This window comes from Patagioenas fasciata, chromosome 1 (genome assembly GCF_037038585.1).
Source record: "Patagioenas fasciata isolate bPatFas1 chromosome 1, bPatFas1.hap1, whole genome shotgun sequence".
NCBI classification, from domain to species: domain Eukaryota; kingdom Metazoa; phylum Chordata; class Aves; order Columbiformes; family Columbidae; genus Patagioenas; species Patagioenas fasciata.
The window spans coordinates 179,610,668-179,633,120 of record NC_092520.1 but is presented as its reverse complement, the minus strand read 5'-3'; the positions used below and the strand labels follow the sequence as shown (position 1 = coordinate 179,633,120).

At 42.1% G+C, this 22,453-nt stretch overlaps 1 protein-coding gene across 3 annotated transcripts in view; it reads left to right on the top strand.

Annotated features, from left to right (window-relative positions):
* Nucleotides 1-22,453, top strand: part of SRGAP1 (SLIT-ROBO Rho GTPase activating protein 1) — a 146,036-nt gene that overhangs the window by 982 nt on the left and 122,601 nt on the right. The gene's annotated exons all lie outside the window — the stretch shown is intronic.

Here is a 22,453-nt window from a genome sequence, read left to right as displayed (position 1 = left end):
TGTAACATTGGAGAGGGGAGGATTAAAAAAATAGAGACTTGGCAGTTAAACTGAGGAGACAGACAATAGTAAGCCGTGCCCCTTTCTTAAGGCACATGGCTGGTGTCCCCCACCCTCCCCTCAGGGCTGTAGTTTCTGTGTTGAGTTGTGGACGATGGCTAGGAAAGAGTCATCCTTGACTATTGAGTGAGCCCTTTCAGCCACCCCAGGAAGTATTTCAGCCTTGCATCGCCCGGCTGTATTGCATCCAACTATTGTGCCAAGGACAGCACTGGCAGACCCTGGCCGGAGCCACCCGTGCTCCCAGACCCTCGAGTTTCCTCACCCAGCATTTTGCTCTCTGCCAGCGTCTTGGGTGGAACGGAGGATGGGGAAGTAGTGGCGTGGGCAGCGGGGGTGTGGGTCTCTTAGTGCACATCTTTTTTTTCTGGGTGCTGTCAGGGAATATATTGCATAATACACAATTTGCAATAAATCCAAGCTTCGAGGGTGGATGCAAACCTGAAATGCAGTGTTTAAAAAGCTCTGCAACACCTGAATTCTGTTGCTTAGAACGATGTGGGTGTGGTCTTGATCTACCTGGTGTGGACCCTGCCTGATGCTGCCCACGGTCTCTGTGCAGAGATGGAACATGTTCCCACACAAGTCTGTGGGCTTTGGGAGCCCTCTTGCCCCATGCAGGCAAGGGTTGGGGACCTTCAGACCAAGGTGTCTGAAACAGGGTGGAAGTAACCACTGCACAGCTGTTCAAAGATTTATTGACTTTATGTAATTGCACTGTATTTTCTCCTCTTGATCCTGCGAGATCAGATTTTCATGACGATGCTTGGGGTTTTGTTGTTCTTTTTCCTTCTACAAAAGAAACAGGTAGTTTTTGAATCCTCTTCCTCCTAAGTTTAACTTTTGGTGAAAAATAGCTGTCACCAATGAAAACCTTTTTGTATCCAGAAAGGGATTTAGGCTTAAAATAAGGCAGCGAGGGTCTTCTCTGAGCTGACAGGTGTTTGACATGGACAGGGCTGAGGCAACTCTCATGTAGCTGGTGGAGCCCTTGGAGGACTGGTGCTTCTGCCTCGCTGTGGAGATGTTGGAGACTTGTCTTGATCACTGAGCAGAAAAAATGCTCAAGATCTTCAGCTCTCTGCAGAGTGTGCGGGCTGTTCTTTGCCTCCTCCTAACACGATTGTTATGGCCTCAGCTTTTATTAACTACAGCCAGTTGCTCTATAAGCCATTCTTTTGAATAATGAAGAAAAAAATACAGTGCCCTTCAGCTACATATATCGGATCATTTCACGAACAACAAAAATTAAGGTAGCAAGCATCTCTGGTAACCTGGCTCCTTGGTGTTATTGGTCTCTCACTGTAATTGCAAAGGGAGGTGACGTTTGTTAACATAGCTTAGTAGGAATTTTGACTTGCCTTTGCTCCTTTGTGGTAGTCTGTGGTGTGTTCAGTCCCGACTGCCTCTCCTGAATTGTTGATTAGCAGCTGTTTGGCTGCAATTTCTAGCCCAGCATACTTTTTCAGAGCTTCTTTTTCTTTAACCAGCATTACTACAATCGTATTTCAGGTGGCAATAAGTGACTGTCCAAAGACCTCTTTCTGCTTGATGCTGGCTCAGTGGTACTATAACAAAGTAATGATGGCATTGTGAGATACCTGGAAAATCTTTTTGATATTGGGGTAGTCAAGGGCTAAGGAATCAGTCCTAGTTAGCCAGCAAGGTAACTTAAGTGAATATAACTACAGGAAATGCAGGTCCCTGTGTACTACCTGCAATTTCATGCGTTGGAATAGGAGAAAGGGTGTGGCCAAAATGCTCTTGCTGCTTATGATTTTTGGTGTTTGCAATGGCTAGAGAGTATCTCACTGCTGACATGTTTCGTTGCCTGAAGGATGTGGACAATTTGGCAGCAAACTGGCCATTTGAGGTCCTCTGGACAAGCACATGCGAAGGAGTGTAACATCTCATATATCCCTTACCTTGTTTTGAGACTGCATTGAGCCCAGTGTGCTGAACACCAGTGTTAGCGATTCAGAAACCACGCTATTGATGTGTGCGTTTGTAAATCCTGTCTTAAGATGTCTCAATATTGATACTGAAGAAAGAGGGGCCTCTAATGTACATGGCCTGTAGGGTATGTATATGGTGCCATATTTGGAAATGAGGGTTTAACAGTGCCATTCTTCACATAGCTTTTCTGCTCTTAACTCCTCAAATAGGAAGCGGTAACAGATGTTAATGGTTCTGCCTGATTCCTGGGTGGTGTAAACTGACATCTTCTCCTTGAACTTCTAGCAAGTTGGTTGTTGGCTTTTTAGCAGATTGGCTGTTGCTTTGGTGGAGGTCATACAGGAATAGTAGAAAGCCTGCAAATGTTACCTCTTTGTCAAGCTGAAGTAGACAAGGAGTACCTTGACTTGTAGGCCAGAACATGTTTTTGCCTTTTTTTTTTCCAACATTCCTGTTCATCAGGCTAACTTTTGTTAAGAGCTATGCTAATTGTCGCAGTAGAGGGATTGTGTTAACTTCCCTGCCCATCATATAGAAAGCAGAAGAATATTTCTTAAGCATGTCTTAATACTGAGGTTAGATCTGTCTAAGTGGATACCTATACCCATTGTTTTGGAGGATGTAAGGATATTGTTATGATATAGGCACTTGAATTTATAGACATAAAGGCATGTGGGAAGTATTGCTTGGTTCTGTAACTCTTACTCTTTGGAAATGAGCTATCTTGATACACTTCAGCTCCAGTATGACCTTGCTACTTGATAATTTTACTGAAGCACCTACTTCTCAGAAATGTTTCACTTTCTAATTCAAAAGCTTTAGGAAAGGCATCAAGAGCTTGTTTATTCAAGAACATTTTGACAGTTCTGAGGAACAATTTATATTATTGTTAAAATGACTTGGGCAACGTGCCTTGTAGACTTTCTGCAGGCTGTATTGAATTACTGAGTAAAATCACTTGTTAAAATATCTCTGATCACCCAGACTATCAGTTGTATGTGTTTTTTCTGAAGAATGTGATAATTTTATAGGCACTCTGAAGTCATTAGAGGTAGGTTTTCTACCAGCCTTGCTACTAGATTGGGGAATATGACTAAAGGGAATCCTGTTTAAATGAGCAACAGACTGGTGGCATAGTTAGGAGTTGAGTATTAACTTTCTTATACGTGACCCTACTTAGATTTATACACAGCATTCCTGAACTCAAAGCTCAATTGCCTATAGTAGCCTATTATTATCCCACCTTTTGTATTCTGAGGACCAGCTGCTCCTTGGTACTGCTGATAGTGTAAAGTAGTATCTGTTGATAAAGTTATTGAGCAATCCACAGTAGCAAAGGAATACTAGAACACCCTCTGATGTCTGCATGGGGATCTCAGGTATGGTTAAGGGTGAGGTAGTGAGATCTTGAATACCTGTCTCGCTTCAGATATGTATCTCTCTGGAGAAGAAATGTGTATTAGTAGCAGAGGATCAGGGGTGCTGCTCAATAGCTTTCAGATCACTCAAGTGTTAAACTGGCATGTTTACCTTCTTAAGACTTGTAACTGGCCTTCCATGCACAGGAGAAATATGCTTTGAATAGGGAAGCATTGTGCTGAATGATTATCTGGGCCTGTCTGTTCAGTGAGGTCCTCTGCATGGTCTGAACTGTTGAGGATCTTTGGAATTTAACAGTCTCTTGGCCTTCCTGCACAGCTGCATCTCCAGCTGAACAGGACTGAGGGAAGAACTGCTTAGATGCTTCCTCCTTCCACCCTCATTTTCCAGTTGGAAATCACTGAGTGGAAATATAAGCCTAAAAGCAGCTTTGAGAAGGGAGACAGACCCTCCCTAAGATCAATATATGCGTGGTTGTCTTCAGAACAAAATACTCCTATTTCCCACCAGAAACAATTTGTTATCACACTATTGCAATGCCTAATTAATTTTTTTGGAAAATGAACATTCTAGTGTGTGAAACTGAATTTCAGTTTACCTCAGATTAAAACAATCTAGAATCAAAACAATACCAACAGAAGCCTCTCTGAGGAAAGGCTGACTTCTGAAGTACAAATTGGCTTGATGTTTCAGTAAGCTATCTGATAACTATTTTGAAAAGACTCTTTGTAATGAAAAATTCTTGAGTGTTATTTCAAAAAATTCTGGTGATTAGATGCTGGTTTCCAAAGTTCAAGTTTATCAAGTGTGGTTCAGTAGAAATTTTTCTGATCACAGAACTTGACCACAATGATTTTTGTTTCATACAGAAAGGCTATTGTTCTCTGCGCTGGTTTTCAGCTGGAGTTACATGTTTGAGAGACAGGCTAATGAAGGGTAGTTCCTTTTTCTTCCACTACTTTCTTCCTGCTGTCTGATCTTTCCCTTTGGAGTGCAAACTTCAGTTGTCCAGGTGAATGTTAATGAGTTTGTAGTTGGCTATGCAGCTGAAAGGGGTATCTGCAGGTTTAGGTAGTTCAATCATAAATGGAACTTTTTTTTTTTTTTAACCCGTATATTCAGTACTATTACTCTTATCACAGCTTTCTCGGAATGAGAACTAGGCAACTTGTTTTAGTTTAATACTGTGCACCAAATTATTTTGGGGGTGTGGGGAACCCTACAAAAAGCCTGCTTCCCAAAGATCGTGATTGAGGAACTTCAGAGGTTTAAAGGGAAAAAAATGCCTTTTCTTTGTACCTTTTTGAAAATAAGGCCAACGGTCAAGAGAGTAGACTTTTTTTCCTGGTTTGATCATACACTGGTGGTGTCTCCCAGCACTGCAGTGAAACTACATGTATTATTTTATTTAATCCAAAGGTGAATAAAGTCCTAATTGCTGTAACACGCTTGAAAGGGTGAGCAATACTTGGATTGTCTGACCAATACTTCATTCTGGCAATATGGCAATCATAATGCATGTTTAATATGTATGTTTTGTGTATATCTGCATTTCTTTTGTTCATCTCTCAGAAAGTTTTAACTTGCCTCTGACTCTGAAGCAGTTTGGATCCTTTTATGATCGCTTTTTGGGGGCTTTTTTTCCTTTTCAGGCATACTTTCTGTGCAGTTTCACTGTTGCAGAGCAGTGCTCTAAATCATTCTAAGGTTCATTTAATTTCCTGCCATTATCTTTTATTGGTCACTTTTTTATGAACTGAAGTCCTAGTTGCTAATAAAATTAAACTTACAGCTTTGAAATGGCTGTGGTAAGACAGAATGGAATACGAATTTCATCTCATTTTCTGCCTCAAGCTTTGCTTGGGTAATGTTTTGCCTTTTGTGAAAACTGGTCTCCTTGTCAGTCAGAGGTGATGGATGGCAGCACTGGAGAAAAGTGGGTCAGTGCTGTTGAGACTGGGTAAGAAATCCCCTGCTCACCATTACACAGCCTGTTAGAAATCACTGACCATGGCTTGACAGTGCAGCACTTCTAATCTCAGTTTCAGACAGGACTGGACATGAGGGAGAGCACAAATGGAGCCAGGCAGGTGTCAGTGGAGGTTCATGTGGTATTTGTTTTTCCCTTTACCTTTTTTTCAAGCCTCGCTACATCCAGCTGTCACACGACTCACATCTAACCTTTCTGGTCTCCGTAGTGGAAATTAGTGCTACCTTAACTTGTATTAATCCCTATTAGAGTCTAATCTACTCTTACTGCTCGGCTTTCATGGAGCAAAATAGGCTTTGGAGTATGGAGGTTTGGTCTTTTTTGGTGTGAGCGATTAGTCTTAACGTGTTACTAGGGCCCCTCACGCCCCTCGTGCTGGCCCCTGGTGCTGTCCCCTCTGCACCCTGCAGGCTTTGGTCCCGTGGCAGTGTTTCCTCTGTCACTGGCTTCTCCCACCCACCAGTTACTGACCCAGCCGTCCTGGGATCCCGCTGTGCTCTCTGCTCGCAGCTCTCGAGGCTGATCCGATCAAGCGCTGGCCGCCTCAAAGGCCAGGCTGGCTGACCTTGCTCTGTGCTGGTCAGTCCGGGAGCTGTGAGTCATGAATAGCCTGTTCTGCCTGAGACTGCTCTATGTCTTTTCCTTCCTCACTTCTTGTCTCTCAGGCACTGTGCCAAATACCCTGAGGTTCAAGAGATTGTGGGGATGTGTATGTATGCATGCATACGGATGAAGAGCAACAGCTGAAAACTGGAGGCAGTGGTCGGAGGTGCAATGTCTGGCATCGCGGTTTGTGTACCGCTGAGGGGGATGAGACTGGTGGGCTGTGCCGTAGCAGGTATTTGGGCTGAAGCACAGAGAGCCATCGCTGAGAGCATGGGACCGTCCCTGGGTAAGAGGCAGAGCTGTCTGCACAGGAAGACTGCTTGCTGCATGTGTTCTACATTACCAAGACTATATCTGGCACCAAAACCAAAGGAGTTGGTTATCACTGTTCTTTTTCCTTTGTTTCCAAGAGTTAAACAACTGCTGGCTGTTCAGGCAATTTGTGTGGTGGCTTGGTCCTATGGGAGTGCTCTAGTACAAACAATTCACTTTGATGTGTAGTAATGGGAGCGGTAATCCTGAGGCACCACTTCCTCAGGAATCCACTGTATTCTGCAGTTTGTGGGAGTTATCTTCTGGCAGATATAGAAGTGTGTCACAAGTCAGTTACAGCCACCTGGTAGGCTAAAGGTGGTGTATTAAGTTCTGCTGATGCTCTACCCACTAATTGCTTTTGTCCAGGCAAAATAAGCCGTTTTCTATTAGCTACGGCTTAGTAACTGGGCAAGGAAAATATCTTCAATAGCCACTTCACTCTACTCTGTTCATGTCACTATTTCTCAAGCATATACCTGTATGGATTTCAAGGCGCAGTATTCAATATTGCATCGTACTACCCCCTGGAAACCTGGACTTGACCTCAAGGTGAACATTTGATAAATCCTGAGGTGGAGATGCAATCTCTTTATGGAAAATGAATAGTGTTTTGGAAATAAGCCCAAGGAAATCTAACGTTCTGTTTCTAAGAACTGGTTTGTATATGGGCATGGCCATGACTGTATTACTCTCTGCTAGTCAGTGAGTGCAAACATTATAATTAACAGTTTATCTTCTCTTGAAGGAGAAAACAGTTGTTTTAGTTCATGGTTGGCACAACAAAATCATCCCAGCTCTAGTTGCATGTTAATAGGACAGGTGTTGCAGGTAGAAAGAGAAGGTACTCTTCATAGTCTTTCACTTGAAACATTTGGGCAAGAAAAGGGCTCAGCCTCCTATTTCAGAAAAATCTCTACAAAATAAACTCCAACAAAACAACTTAATGCTCTCAGAAAATGCTGTGGAGAAAGGGTACGCTTTATGATTTGACTCTGTAATAATTTTATCTGTGAAATGAATTAAGGATGACCTGTGACATTAACTTCTAACTCTATCCAGTGCAGGACAGTACAGCTGATCTGGTTTTAATGTAGTTCCTCTGAAGGTCTGTGGGTCCTTGATCTGCATTTACCTTGATCGTGGCATTTAGAGGGTTGCTTTAAATTACAGAGGGGTGAGGAGGGAAAAAAACCCACAACTTTGACTATCATTTTTCTGGAGAAGATTTCAGTAGAACTTACTTAGAAGTATGATTATGCATTCATCAGTTAGAATATCCCTGTTAACTTTGTTTTCTATTATTGACCAATAAAACCTGTTTGGGTTTCAGTTGCAACCTCCTGAGGCTTCCCATTACAGGTGTAGAAGTGCTGACAAGCAGGCAGGAAATCTGTATTAGCATATTAAGCAAAACATTCTCAAAATATACTAAACATTTTTTTTTAATTGTGAAATTGAAGTTACAAAAACATAATTAGTACACTTATGGTGTAGCATTTCTTCTTAACTATGTTGTGAATAAAAAGCAAATGCAGCTGGCTTACTGGATGATGACTTCCAGGAAGCAATGATTGTAACTGTGACCCTTTACATAATTAGCTGTTGTGGGAGACATAACTGACTGCTGCAGATTCATGTAAATGGAGTGTCCAGACTCCTTAACTGACACAGTGCTTACTCATCTGAATTACTCCATGTGTAGGATCTCCTAAAAGACCTTTGGCACTGTCATGTGTTGGGAGTCTTCAAGATACTGCTTTGACTTGTTTCTTCCAAAGTCTCAGAAGTGGAATGATGCACGCTTTTGGCATTGCTCTGTTTCTGTGTTAAACTAAATAAGGAGATATGCTGATCCCCATTCGCTTTCCAGTGTACATTCTTTCATATGGTAAAAGAGACCAGCCTCTTCTGTTCTAGCCAGTTCCAGAGTATCTGCTTCCTGAAAATCAGAGGAATCTGCTCATGTTTACAGAGTACAGCAGAAGTGTAATAAAATTCAGTGATAACTGTTGTATGGCTCTGTTCTTTCAACGGCCTGTCTTCTTACGAGCCTTGCTGTTCTTTTACCCTCTGCCTCTTTTTTAAGAGGAGAGAGGATAAACAATCTAAAGCATTAGGTCAGAGGCAAGATTAAATAAGTACTCATTCAATACCAAGATGGGCAGGCATCTGAACCAAAACTTTCTAACTCAACAATTAAGTTACTGTTCTGGAAAGTAATAGACGAATTGAAATGATTACAAGCCACTTAATTATTTTTTTTATATTATAGAACAAGAAGATCTATTATTCTGTTTTTTCTGCTAAAAAAAAAAAAAGAAACTACTTTAGCTTTTAGTCACTAACTTTTGGTAAATAATCTTCTAGGGAAAAGTATACAATAGGATTCCTTTGATAGCAGCAAGCTAGACTTGATGATCCACACAGTCTCTTTCCTTAAAGCTTTATATTCCTGGTAGTTCATGGCACTGTGTCAGGCAGCTGTCTAGTGCCTCTACACATTGTTCTCCTTGCTAGCTAGGTACCCTGCAATACAAGCTTCTGCACCAAAACATGCTGCGACTGAGTTGATGGGCATGAAGTTACTCTTATTCCTTTGACAGTATTTACGCAGGCATTCAAAAGGTATATTAAAAAGAAAAAAGGTTCTCACCCTAATTACAGGATACTTGACACACCAAGGTTGTTGTAAGCGTTTAGATGGCACAGTATGCTTTTCTTCTTGCGAATCACTAATTTGATGATTAGTAGAAATGGAAGTATATAACCTCTTGTTCATAGGTGCCTTCTGCATGTGGGAAATTGGTGTCTCTGCCTTCTTGGCATAAATAGCATCAGCTCCATGAAGAGCAACCTGCGTAGTGGAAAGCTAGCTTGTCTGTTTTGTGTTGCAAATGGATAACTGGTATGTTTAAGAACTTGATTTAAGTTAAGAACTTGACAACTATGCTGTCTTTGCCCAACAGGCTACTTGAGGTTATGACCCAGTGTAATAAGGTTGTGTGCATTTATGTACCTTCTATAAGGCTGCCTTCAAGTATTTGTGTCTTCCTAATATCCAAGTAACAGTGCATAAAATTAGTGAGATTCTTAATGTCATGACAGAAAATAGAACAAGTGCGATAATCTCCCTAGATACCCTTGCACTGAAGCCACAACCACGTGCAGAGACAGAGAAGGTCCTCTGTGTAGCAGAGATGGGGGAGCCCAGTACAGGTAGCGGGTCCCCATGTTCTGGGGGCTCCTCTCCTCCCGGGGTGCTGCGGAGGAGCCTGGCGGCAGCGAGGGCTATCACGCGTGCCCGGCATCGCCTCTGCCCCGGCAGCCTGCTGCGAGCCGCCTCTGTGCATCTGCAGCTGAGCTCATCGGATTATCATCCCCTGCATTGTAATCTTTTAATTGCCAGCCACTTCTGATGCCATGATGTAGCCGTGGGTCAGATCCCATGCTGCTTAAGCAGTGCTCTCACGGCTGTCTTTTAACTTTACGTGTGGGATGGTGGAGTACACCACCCCTTGCGAACTCGATCGTATGGACTTCTTGAGAGACAAGCATCCAGGAGAATCTCAAACCAGCCTGTTCCTTGTACCTGACGTAAGCTGCTGACCTTCACTGGAGTCTGGACAGACAGCTCTCTGTCAACAAACTCCTTTAAGCCAGAACCTATAAATTGGGAAAATGAAATAAAATGTTACTTTTTCAGGTTTCTGTTGGGCCTGAGAGGTTATGGGGTGTGAGAGGCATATTTTTTTTTTGTTTTTCCTCCAACCCTCCCTTGAGACTTCTTCCCGCTTCAGGTGTCTTTTGCCAAGATTTTAATGCGTTATCATGACAACCATTCTGAATAAAGGCACCTAAGGGAGGCACAATATCTAGTCCTGTGGAGATGTCTCTGATACTTTAACATTTTTGTATTTTTCTTTACTTAATGACAAAACTGTGGACAAGAAAAAGAGTCTGTATTTGAGCAGGGCTCTGGTGCTGCTTCTACCTGCCAACACAGCAGAAGTGGAAGCGAATACTGAATTATGTGCAGCTTTGGCTGACTGTACCCACATACAGAAAACTGGAGCACTTTTTCCTTATGAGGCTGCTTTTATGGATAAAAAAGATCTTGTGAAGTTTGTGTGTTGCACTAGGCTGCAATGAGGTGTGTAGTACTAAGAGGCGGGTGAAAGAGCAAGGAGACCCCAGTGTGGAGTCCTACGTCCACCTCTGGAACCCTCAATACATGAAAGACATGGGCCTGTTGGAGAGGGTCCAGAGGAGGCCACCAAGATGATCAGAGGGCTGGAACATGTCTCCTGTGATGACAGGCTGAGAGAGTTGGGGTTGTTCAGCCTGGGGAAGGGAAGGCTCCAGGGAGACCTTATTGTGGCCTTTTAGTACTTAAAAGAGGCCTGTAAGAAAGATGGGAACACACTTTTTAGCAGGGCATGTCACAATAGGACAAGGATGGTTTTAAACTAAAGGAGGGAGAGATTCAGGCTGAACATGAGAATTTTTTTTTTTTTTTTTAATTTATTTAATTTATTTATTTTTATGGTGAGAGTGGTAAAACACTGGCACAGGTTGCCCAGAGAGGTAGCAGATGCCCCATCCCTGGAGATGTTCAAGGCCAGGCTGGATAGGGCTCTGAGCAACCTGATCTAGTTGAAGATGTCCCTGCTCATTGCAGGGGGTTGGACTAGGTGACCTTTGAAGGTCCCTTCCAACCCAAACTATTCTGTAATTCTGTGATAACTCTGACCACCAAAGGCCAAGTAGCTAATGTGTGCAAAATTTGCGTAGCAACTTTTGCTTGTTTTTCAGAACACCTCTGGTAAACATCTCTGGGCAATCCCTCATAACTAGTTTGATAATGCTGAGCAAGAAAGTGCTCTTTTTTCATATCAAAAGAGCAAAAATCAATGAAAATAAGAGCCAAAATGTAATTCCTCCAGTATGTACCACCCTGACTCACAAAGTAGCAGGTTACTGGTGAGAGGGGATGGACGGACAGAGGGACTGTTGAAGGAGATACCAAGCACATACCAGTCTGGTGTCCAGTTCAGCATAGCTCTGTGTCATTCCCTGGTGCTTGCAGGGTGGTCTCTGTGTAACAAGGGAGGTCTCTGCTCAGCCCTGAGAGAACAGACTTTCAGGCTATAACAGCAGTTCTCACACTATTCCATATGGAGTCAAAGAGGCTTAGGGTGAAAAATAACCCATGGGATTAAATCCATAAAAGAACTCTAACTCCTGTGTTTGCCTTTCAGATGCCATGTTTAGTTCCTCTTTGGCTGCTGTCTCACTTCAGAGGTGTCTGTGGGTATGTTTATGCGACTGCATGTACTGGCCTACATGTTTATTCTGCAGAGTGTTGCAGGAGTTATAATTTGAAACACAGCATCTCACTCACATAGTTTCCTTATTTATAGGCCAACAACTGCCTTGCCTCCAGCTGGCAGAGGCAAGAGATAAGTGCTAGCCCCATCCATGCTGATGTCGTCTAACTTGCCGCCAGAGAAGACCTAAAAATGTTACTTTCTTTTGCTGAGCCATGTGGAAATATGTGTGATATTGCGGCTTAAGGAATCTGATCAGTGCATCCTTCCTAGTGATCAGAGCATTTGCACGAGGAGTCTGGTTTCATACCTTGCTGCCTTTATATTACTCAAAATTGTGTCTTGGATCCAGCTCTTCCACCTTGCAAATGATTGCTCTGAGGACTAGAGAACAGAGTATTCTGGGACAAGTCTTCCTGGTTTTTTGTTTGCTGAAGCTACTCTGCTTTTTCCCCAGACTTAATGAATATTGAATTATTTATAGAGTGATTATGAATCCGTTGCCTGGTAGTTAGGTCACCTGAGAGATGCAGGTCTCACTGTGTATTCCAGCAAGTGTGTGTTCTTGTTCTGCTTCTTTTTTAAAGAAATGGAGAAGGGGGAGGGCCGTAGGACTGACATATTTGTGTGACCATTCTAAATTAAGAATAATTACTTTATTAATCCAGAGGGGCAAGTATTTAGAGCATACCTTATTTATTCATTACATGTGGTCATACAGCAGACAGAAAAAAAACCCAACCCCTTCCTTTGTATTGATTTTTAATTTTAATGCCCTGCCAGCATTTAAGGCAATTTTTGGCAGATTGCCTCTGGTTTGGCAGAAAAATCTATGAAAAAAATAATTGTTCAGAGTTATTTGAAAAGTACGTGTATGACTGTTTCTTTGCATGAACCTTTGCTCCGATGGCTCTTCTTGCAGCACTCCATTCGCACAACATATTCAGTCCTCCGTCCCATGGGGATTCTGCTCCCCAGTTGCCTGAGTTGCAAATTCACAGCTTTCATTGCAGCCACCAGGAACTTACTCTGCAAATACTCCTGACTTATTTCATATCTATGAAGAGCAGGGTGCGTTTTTTTGAGGGTGGAAAAACTATCTCAACTGATATTTCAGGAGGAAAGAAAGGGAACGCCTCTGCAAATATTACTGAGGCAAGCCCGCAGTTGTTAGTCAAACAACAGTGAATGTTTTGGAGTTTAGTGGCTAGGGGTGAATGATTACAGTGCATTAATATAGCTGTAAGAAGAAGGAGCTCTTTATCTGTCATGGCAGTTGATCAGGTTACTTTCTTTCAGAATTGTTTTGGAGGACACAGACAATACCCCTAACAGCCAAGGTACTTTTCAGATATTGGGCTTTACTTGCGTGTATTAACATGCCTATTCTTTACGTGTCCTACTTGAGCTGAATGCCGGAGTCGGGATGTTTGAACAGCTGTATGCAAAGTATCGTAGTGCAGAATCAGGCAAGAAGATGGAAAATGTGGAAATCTCAAAATTCTTTTCAACTCAATTTAAAAAGGGGATTTAAGAAGACCCTCCAGGTATGTATGTTTCCAAATTTGTGCACTGACACATTTCATGTTGAAAGTAAGAACTTGTGCTTAGTTCTGTACTGTACTCCACTCAGTTACCCATTAATTTATCTAGCCATTCATTTGATTACTTTTTTTTAAAATTGTAATTTAATGTTGTATTAAATGAATAGCTAATGCATCCTGAATCAGTAGGAGTTCCTAGTGGATAAGAAGATGCTTAGAAGCTTGCTGAAGGTGCTGTAAATAAGGAGATAGAATATATGTGAAAACTTAATAGAAACTTCTGTTCCCTAACTTTAAGTATTTATATGTAATCTGTTGTTTTCTGAGTTGTAACATCTGACTTGCAGAGCACATGCTGTTTACATTATGTGGCTTTTTATTTTCTTAGTATTGCTTGTGTTAGGATATTTTAAATTTAATTTAATTCCAAATGTCTTTTTTTAAGATAGCATCTCTGCAATTACCTTTTCCTGAGTTGATAAGATATCACTGGTGTATGAGATCATGGGATTAGCTATGATAACTAACTCTAGTCAAGGAGCCTTCCCCTTGCTTGTAGGTGTTTTTGCAAGATGCTCTGAAAGAGAGATTTTTAAGTTATAACTTGCATGTTGTACAGTGCAACAGGGATTCAAACCTGATATTAGGATCATATGGGTCATTAGTTCTGTTACAGTGTGTTTATAACCTTGGAATTGCTCCTTTGGATCTCATCTCAAGAGTCTCTGATTTCAGGAAGGTACACTCTTCTGTAGTTCTTGTGCAAATAGACCTGATGTAGTGAAAAGAAAACACTTTTGGTATTTGCTTCTCCGAGGCTGGGACAAGACTCTGTTCTAACTTGTGCAAGAGCACTCAATATAATGTGAAGAAAGATCTTAATTTCAGGTGACTGAAAGCACTGTCAAGAGTCTCCAGAAGCGACTGAAGGCAGCCTAGCTCAAAATCCAAGTACTGCATTCCTTGTAATTTGATGCAGGTTTCACAGTGCTGAATGAGAATTGGTGAAACTGGTGTTTCCCTTCGTGAATTTTATTTTTCCTGTAATGGCTACAATTTTTGCCAACATCTGTTAATTAGTCAGGTCTCCTTTAGTTTAGCTTGTGGTTTCCGAAGTGGCGAGGTGACCGTTGCTGAAGCTGTGCCCCACATGGATGGGGTGGAGCTGGGAAGTGCTGCTGAACCTCCCTGGTTGTGTATAGACATGTCAGTTCTCTCTGATGAGCTACAGAAAAAGCTGGAGACCCACTGCTGTAAAATTTGAGTCAGTTAAAGCATTGGGCTTTGTGATGTATTCAGTGCTCTGAATAGTTGCTAACGGATGCGGGGCTGGAGGGATGAATGAAGTGCTGTTGCTTTTACAAGCAGTGCAGTAGCTGCCGTGTGTGTCCTGTTACGCGCAGCCCTGTTTACTTCACACACATGAATTTGTTGACCTCGCCAGAGCTCTTAACCTTCCTAGGGCTACTAATCTCCGTAAATGCGGGATCGGGCTTAATTTTGGCATGGAAATATGCAAAGCGAATGAATCAAACTGTGAGTCATCGTTTTTTACAGTAAAATGTTCTGACCGAGTCCCGCAGTCCACGTGTCTGGCTGATGCGTGCCTGGGAGCTTGTAGGATCTGACCCATGCTTGGGGAATCCTGACTGCTTAAGTGCAGCAGAGACTGTTCTGAAACAAAGGAAATCTAATGCAGAATATACTGAAGCAAAGCAAGAACTGTCATTTGGTTCAGATACAACTCTCAAGATGCATTAATGTAGGTTGAGGACAGGATTGTGCACATGTTACAGAATGTTTCAGTAGTACTCGAAATGCCTTGTGAAAACTATAGTGGAGATATGTTCAATTTACTGAGTGTTGTTTTCCTTTTTTGCATATAGCGTAACTGAAGTTTGGTACAATAAAATAAACTCACTTTTAAAATTTATTGGAGGCACTGAATTGTGGAACTAATGCAGATAAATGATGTGAATGCTGCTTTAATGTCTGCACTATAAAATGCAAAAGCACAAACACAGTAACCACAAAGATATTTTTTGATATTTTAATCTTCTAAATCTTTGAAATGTTAGTGTGCTTGAAAGGGTTTCTAAATCCATTGGTTAGTCTGTGCTGTCTCGTATTGTGTTCAGAATCACAGCAGATAAAGGAAGAGTGATCAGAAAGCTTAATGCAGTCAGAGCGTCACGACCTCTTATGTAAAACAACATTTGGCAGGGCCTTCCCAGCTGCTGTAAATGAATGTTAACAGCATTTTATCGGCTGCTTTCAGTCTTTATTACATAATCTGAATATTTATGACCCTATTAATATGTTTAACTGTGAAATTGCAATATTGATGGAATGAAGGTTCCGTAGAAGATTGAATGAAAATAATGGTTTTTTTGCTTCATGAACAAAAGTTGTGTTAATATTAAAAAGACTTGAGTTCATATTTCAAAGAAGTTTGCTGAATTGCTTTGCAGATGTGGCATGCTATTTCCCTAAACATTGTCATAGAAAAAGTGCCTAGATGACAGGATAGTGCTGCTGAACATTGTGTGTGTATGTGTGTATAAAACACAGAGCACTATCCAGAAGGTGGTGGGGTTTGGTTTGTTTTTTTGTTGTTGTTTGTGTGGCTTTATTTTTTAAGTGTTAATGCAAGTCCTCGAATCCCTAATGGTGACACTCTGTAGCCTTGAACAAACATAGCCAGGCTGTGAGCCATACAGCAGACCCAGTTTATCAGAATTGCCTCTATCCAGAGAGCTGCTCCTAGTAGGACTTTGGAGCAAGCTGTGGGCCAAGTTATTATTACAATGATTTTTAATTTTTGTCTCTGGTGGCCAAGATCTTGCTTTCTGCCCCACTTCCTTGCAGCCCTACACCTCCTCCTGTTGTGACTAGATATACTGTCATCTTGTGACCTCAAATGCATGTCACTTAATCAGGGTATGTGTGCACCACGTTGTATGGCTGGGGACTGGTTGCAGATGCTGTCCCATTCCTGAATGCACACTTGCGTGTCCTTGGAATGTGGGAAGGTAATATGCTTGGTCAAGAGATGAACAAGGGTCTGTAAGGCATTTCTTTTGGGAGCTGTGTATTATGCTCCCAAACAGAACTGCACCCCAACATTTCAACAGCCATCTGCAAATTTCTAACAGGAAGATGTTAAGAGGCTCGACACTGTTGTATTCAGTGGCTTCCACCTGTGGAATTCACAGGTGATGTTGGTACCGTGCTGCTTTTATCATTCTGCAGGATAAATAGCCAAGCCACAGGCTCACATCTGCAGGTTGCCTACAAAAAGCTGAGCTGGAAAAGTAAGTTTTGCATTTGTTTTGAGTTTAATCAGTGGTAGAATCTATAGCTTATCTGAAAGCTGCTATCCTGTGCATCTTGCTATAGATTACCAGGGCTGGAGTTTCTGAGAATTGCAGCTGTTTGTGGACACCCCTTTTGTTTGCAAAGTCTCGTGTGATAGTACAAATCCTGTGGTGTGTTCTGACACTATACCTGACTCACTCTGTCTCTTAATGGTCTCTGCTTCCACCCTCTCCACAGTTCAGACCTCATGAGCTGGTACAGGAGACAGCTGCACATGGCTGTAAGTGTACAAAATGTTAAAAATATAACGATAAGTGAGTACAGGGTGTGGATTGTCAGAGTCGGGAAGAAAGTTTAGATTAATACATATTTTTTAATGGTAGTTTGTCCCCGAGCCAGTTTGTTATAGTTACTGCAGATCTCCAAATGGACTTTCTTCCTTTCTGGGGGTTAGAGATTTAAATATGTATTGTTCATCTGGGCAGTAGTATTGAGCAGTGAAGTAAGGTTCATAATAGAACAAAGAAACTTTTAGCTGGGACAGGAGTTTGAATTGCATTCTTTTTTGCTTTGTGTAAGAGAAACTTGCATTAAGTCAGGTAAATAAATAAAACAATGGAAGAGGCGGAGGAAGTTTGGAAGAAGCACATCTGTTTACAGAGTTAAGTGCTGAGTTTACAATAAACCAGTAATTTTCACTTGGGAAGCTCTGCAAATAAGATGCTTCTTCTCCACATCCCTGAGCATCTGAGTCAAGATATTTTAAGGAAATATTTTTCAAATTATTCAGTGGTTTGGTTTTTGGTTTTCTTGTTCACTTTATTTTTTCATTCCAGAAATACCTTTATTGCAATGTAAAATTAATAGCAATGTTTATATTGTTACAATAGTTTGGGTTTAGGTCTGTACATGCATTGTAATTGCATTCTTCCCTTACTCATCTTTGTACTTGGTTTTTATGATCCAAATACAATGCATTATTTCCTATAAACATGAAAAATGTCAGTAAATAATTTCTGGTCTGCTCTAGAGTGTACATTGCTTTGTGTTGCAATGGTCTTGAAGTCAGTAACCTGCGCAGCCTCAGCAAATTGCCAGTGTGCAACAAACTATAAAACTGGGGCCATTGTGGAATAATACGTAGTGGCTTCAAGGGTTTCTTAATTTGCCTCCGAACTGATCTTTGACAAAAATATGAACTATAGTCTTTTCTTCCCAACAGACAGTGGAAAGAGGAAACCTAGCAGATTTGAAGCTGGTTTTCTTTTGCACTCACTTATCTAAATGTTTACTGGCTTATTACATGCAATGAGACAATGGAATAACCTCCTGTCTGAAATGAATTTTTTAAAGGAATACCTTAAAAAGATGGTTGTGTTGAAGCTTTGACCATCTGTCCCATGCGTGTCCTCTGCAGTTTAAATGCCAAATCCAACAATGACAAAAGACCACTGTTGTCTAGGAAACTATTGATTCTACTCCTTGTTTGGGTAGAAGCTCGGACATGGTTTAAGATAGTCCATTTCCCTAATTACCTATCTCTTGTGGTATTTTACAGTCTCCTGCTCCTTCCCATCAAGAGAGTGCTTTCCAGAGCAAAATCTGTAATGTCTCCTTAAAAGACATAATCAAAACTCTCTAAATTCAGAAGAAAACTACTATTGACTTCAATGGACTTTTCGTCAGGCTTTTGGAGAGGAAAGGCATAGCTCTTTGCATTAAATAACTGTGATCTTCATTGGTCAAAATTTTATTTTGTGGACTGTTCTAGAAATATTAAAATTTCAGTTTTATTGGGTGAACAGAATTTGATTTCAAGTGCAGAACACAGTACATCTTATTTGTGGAGATGCAAAGGATACTTCACAGTAACACTATACTTGGAACTTTTTAAAATCTCCTGCCCTGACACACATCTTGCATCCCTTTTGCTGCACCCCATGCAAGTAATTAATTTGCAGAATCAAGCTATTGTCCTCCCTCCCCTTGGAACAACCTCAACTGTGGGATCCTTTACCAGGAAGGAGAGGCAGGGACATTGTGTTGCATTTATAGAATGTGCTACTAAATGACCCTTCCTGTTGCCTGACTTGATCATGAGGGTTTCTTGTTTGTCACAAGGATCAGTATGGAAACCTCACATAAAGGACATACAAGTAACTTGAGAGTGGAAGTGTAAAAAGGTATTTTTTTACTGAATTTCAATTAGTGCCCATTGCCTTTTTTATTTTCCCTGGGCATCACTGAGAAGAGTCTGTCTCCATCTTCTCTCTTCCTCTCTCTTGTGCCCCATCAGATACTTCTGCACATTGTTAAGATCCTCCTTGAGCCTTTTATTCTCCAGGAAGAATGATCCCAGCTCTTTCAGCTTCAGTATGTCAGGTGCTCCAGTGCGTTAATCATCTTTGTGGCCCTTTGCCACATTGTACTGAGGAGCCCAGAACTGGACACAGCACTGCAGATGTGGTCTCGCCAGTGCTGAGTAGAGACAAAAAAAATCGACTCCTGGCAAGATCCTTTTGAATGGCAGCACAACCACATGGTGTATCAACTGCTCTTCCCAGTTTTGTTCATCTGTAGACTTGCTAAGATTGCCCTCTAACCGATTGTCCAGGTCATTAACAAAGATGTTAAACAATACTGGCCCTAGTATCACCCTCCAGGGTATACCAGTAATGGTTGGCCTTCAGCTGTACTTCATACTGTTGATCACAAGCCTTTAAGATTGACAGTTTAACCAGTTTTCAGTCCACCTCAGTGTCAGTTCATCTAGCCCGTACTTCTGTCAGTTTTTCCATGAGGATGTTGTAGGGGACAGTGCTGAAAGCCTTACTGAAGTCAAGATAGACAGCATCCACTGTTCTTTCCTCATCTGCCAAGCTAATTGTCTCATTGTAGAAGGGTATCAGCTTGGTCAAGTCTGATTTTTCTTTTGTAAATACATACTAACTACTTGAAATCACTTTCTTGTCCTTAATGTGTTTGGAAATTATGTCCAGAATTACTTGCGCCTTCACCTTCCCTGGGATCAAGGTGAAACTGACTGATCTGCAGTTCCTGGATCTTGATACTAGGGCTTGCCCCAACCCAGCTGCAGGACCTTGCACTTTGCTTTGTTGAACCTCATGAGGTTTGCATGGGCCCACTTCTGGAGCTTGTCCAGACCCCTCTGGATGGCATCCGATCCCTCAGGTGTGTCAATTGCACCACTCAGCTTGGTGCCACGGTCTGTGTTTTTGATGAAGATATTAAAGAGTACCAGTCCCAATATGGACCCCTGAGGGATGCCTCTCATCCATCACTAGTCCTCAGAAACCTCTCCTGATAGTTATGACCTTTTGAAGGTAGAGTGGCCTTGTAATTGCTTTAACCAGCTCTCAGTATTCATGGGTGCATCCCGTCAGGTCTAGTGGACTTAGGAATGTCCAGTTTGCGTAAATGTTTCCTAGACTAATCCTCTTGCACCAAGAGTAAGTCCTGCTTGTTCCTGACTTTTCCACTGGTCTCAGGTACCTGAGATTGGATTTCCATGGCAAGACCTGCCTTTGGCAAAGCGAAGATGGCATCGAGCACCTGTGCATTTTCTCTGTCCTTTGTCACCATGTTCTCTCCTCCATTCAGCAGTACCCCCACATTTTTCCTAGTCTTCCTTTTGTTTGTGATAGGCTTGCAGAACCCTTCTTGTTGCCCTCCATGTCCCTAGCCAGATGCAACATCAGACAGGCTTTGGCTTTCCTAACTTTGTCCCTTTGTGCTTGGATAGTGTCTGTATACTCTTCCTGGGTCATCTGTCCCTGTTACCATCTCTCATATGCCTCCTTCTTAGGCTTGAGTTTTGTCAAGACCTCCTTGTTCATCCATATATGCTTCTTGCCACTCTTACTTGACTTTCTGCTCATCAGGGCAGACCATTTTTGAGCTTGGAGGGTGGCGATCCTAGAATATCAACAAGCTGTCCTAGACCCTCTTCTCTCTAGGACAGCATCCCCTGGGCTGCTATCAGGTACCTGAACAGACCCAAGCCTGCTGTCCTGATGTCTAGGGCTGTGATCCTGCTATTTGTCTCATTCACTCCTCATAGGATCCTGAACTCCATCATCTCATAGTCATTGCAGCCATTACTGTTCCAACTTGACATTTCTGGCCACTTCTTATTTGTAAGTATGAGGTCCAACAGAGCATCTCCCCTCACTGGCTCCTTGATCACCAATGTCAAGAAGTTATCAGTATGCTTCAGAGACTTCCTGGATTGCTCGTGCAGTGCTGCGCTGCCCTTCCATCAGTTAGCAGGATGGTTAAAGTCTCCCACAAAGACTACAGCCCGCAAAAATGCTTGGAGAAGGCCTCAGATTCTACTTCCTCCTGATCAGGTGGTCTGTAGCGGACACCCACCACCATGCTGCCCATGTTGCTCTGCACCCTGACACTGACCCATAACGTCCCAGCTGGCTCCTTGTCCACCCCAAGGCAGAGTTCCATGCATTCCCACCACTGTATCACATAAAAGAGAACTCTCTCTTTTCCCTGTCCTGGCCTGTCCTTCCCTAAAGAGCCTGTATCTGTCCTTTGTAGTACTCCAGCTGTGTGAGCCATCCTGCTGCATCTTTATGATCGTGATGAGATTGTAGCCCTGCAAGTACAATCAAGCCTCTAATTCTTCTCGTTTGTTCTCTGAACTCCAAACATTAATGTATAGGCATGTCAGGGAGGTATCCCAGTCATGTTGGTTTCACAGAATGGGTGTGAGCTTCCCCCATGACACCATTCCTATAGGTACTTTCTTATTTCTGTGCATATGCTTGAGGTGGTCCCCCTTCAACCCTGTTTTGTTGTTTACAAGGTCTCTCTTGTTCACATTACTCTGGTGCCTCAGCTTGTAATTCTGGTCTGCTGTTTCCTCACTGGATTGTAGTTGTCTTCTTCCTCCCTGTCATTCTCCAGTGGTTTGGCCAGAGATCCTTTTGCTACCAGCTTATGTGGGATTGGGATATAAGGATTTTCATTACCTGATGGTGGCATTATGTACTTGATGAAGTGAAAATACATTGGATGAGCACATTCAAGGACTCTATCGTCAAAATCAGTTGGTATATACTTTTACCTTGGTTACTAAAACTTTCCTAACCGTTTCATGCAGATTTCTATTTCCTCCACCCCCCTGCCTTCTGGACAAGCAGTAGGGGAAAAAAATGGGGTGTTTTTTGCTTGAATGTATATTTTTGTTGTTAAGAAGCATTTTCTTTGGAAATGAAATGTAAATATGTTTCCATGACCCCAACCAGTTAAAGATTGCCCGAGTCTTCTAACAGCTGTCCTGAAGCTTGCCTTCAGCCTGGAAGAGGCTTCTGTGCAAAATGGTACCACTTACTCTACCTACAGGAGCAAGAGAAAAACCCAGGAAGCTTTCCTGATGTCCTGCTGTATCTACTGATTTAAGAGCTGCTAACTTTTCCCCTCTAGCTCACCCAGACACACAAGGGTGTACAGAGAAAGGGGATGGCCCACAAATTCAGAGGAACTTAGGAATCGATTGCTGCCATGTCTTGATGGCTTTCTGTGTTGCTCTTCTGGAGACATTTTGTCATACCAGCAGAGCTCTAGCACAAGCTGGCTCTGCTGCCTTTGGGTAATTCCCAAAACTGCTCTGTCCAGAAAGAATGGAGAAGAATGTGTTGCTTGTAAAACTCCCTGGGACTGCTCTTAAAGTCATCTGTGTAGATTAGGAGATTTTGTTTGTATGTTTGCTTTTCCCTAGCTCCAATTTAAAATCAGTTCCTCACCTTGATTCAAATAGGATGAAACATGTGGTGAGGATGTGCCAGCAGCAAACATGTGCTTATGATGGATGGATTTATGGAGCTGATTAATTAAATTTAATACAACTTAGACTGCATAATTAAAGCAATCAGGAAAATACTACTGCATAGCTATTGAAGTCTGGACTGATACTAAAGGTT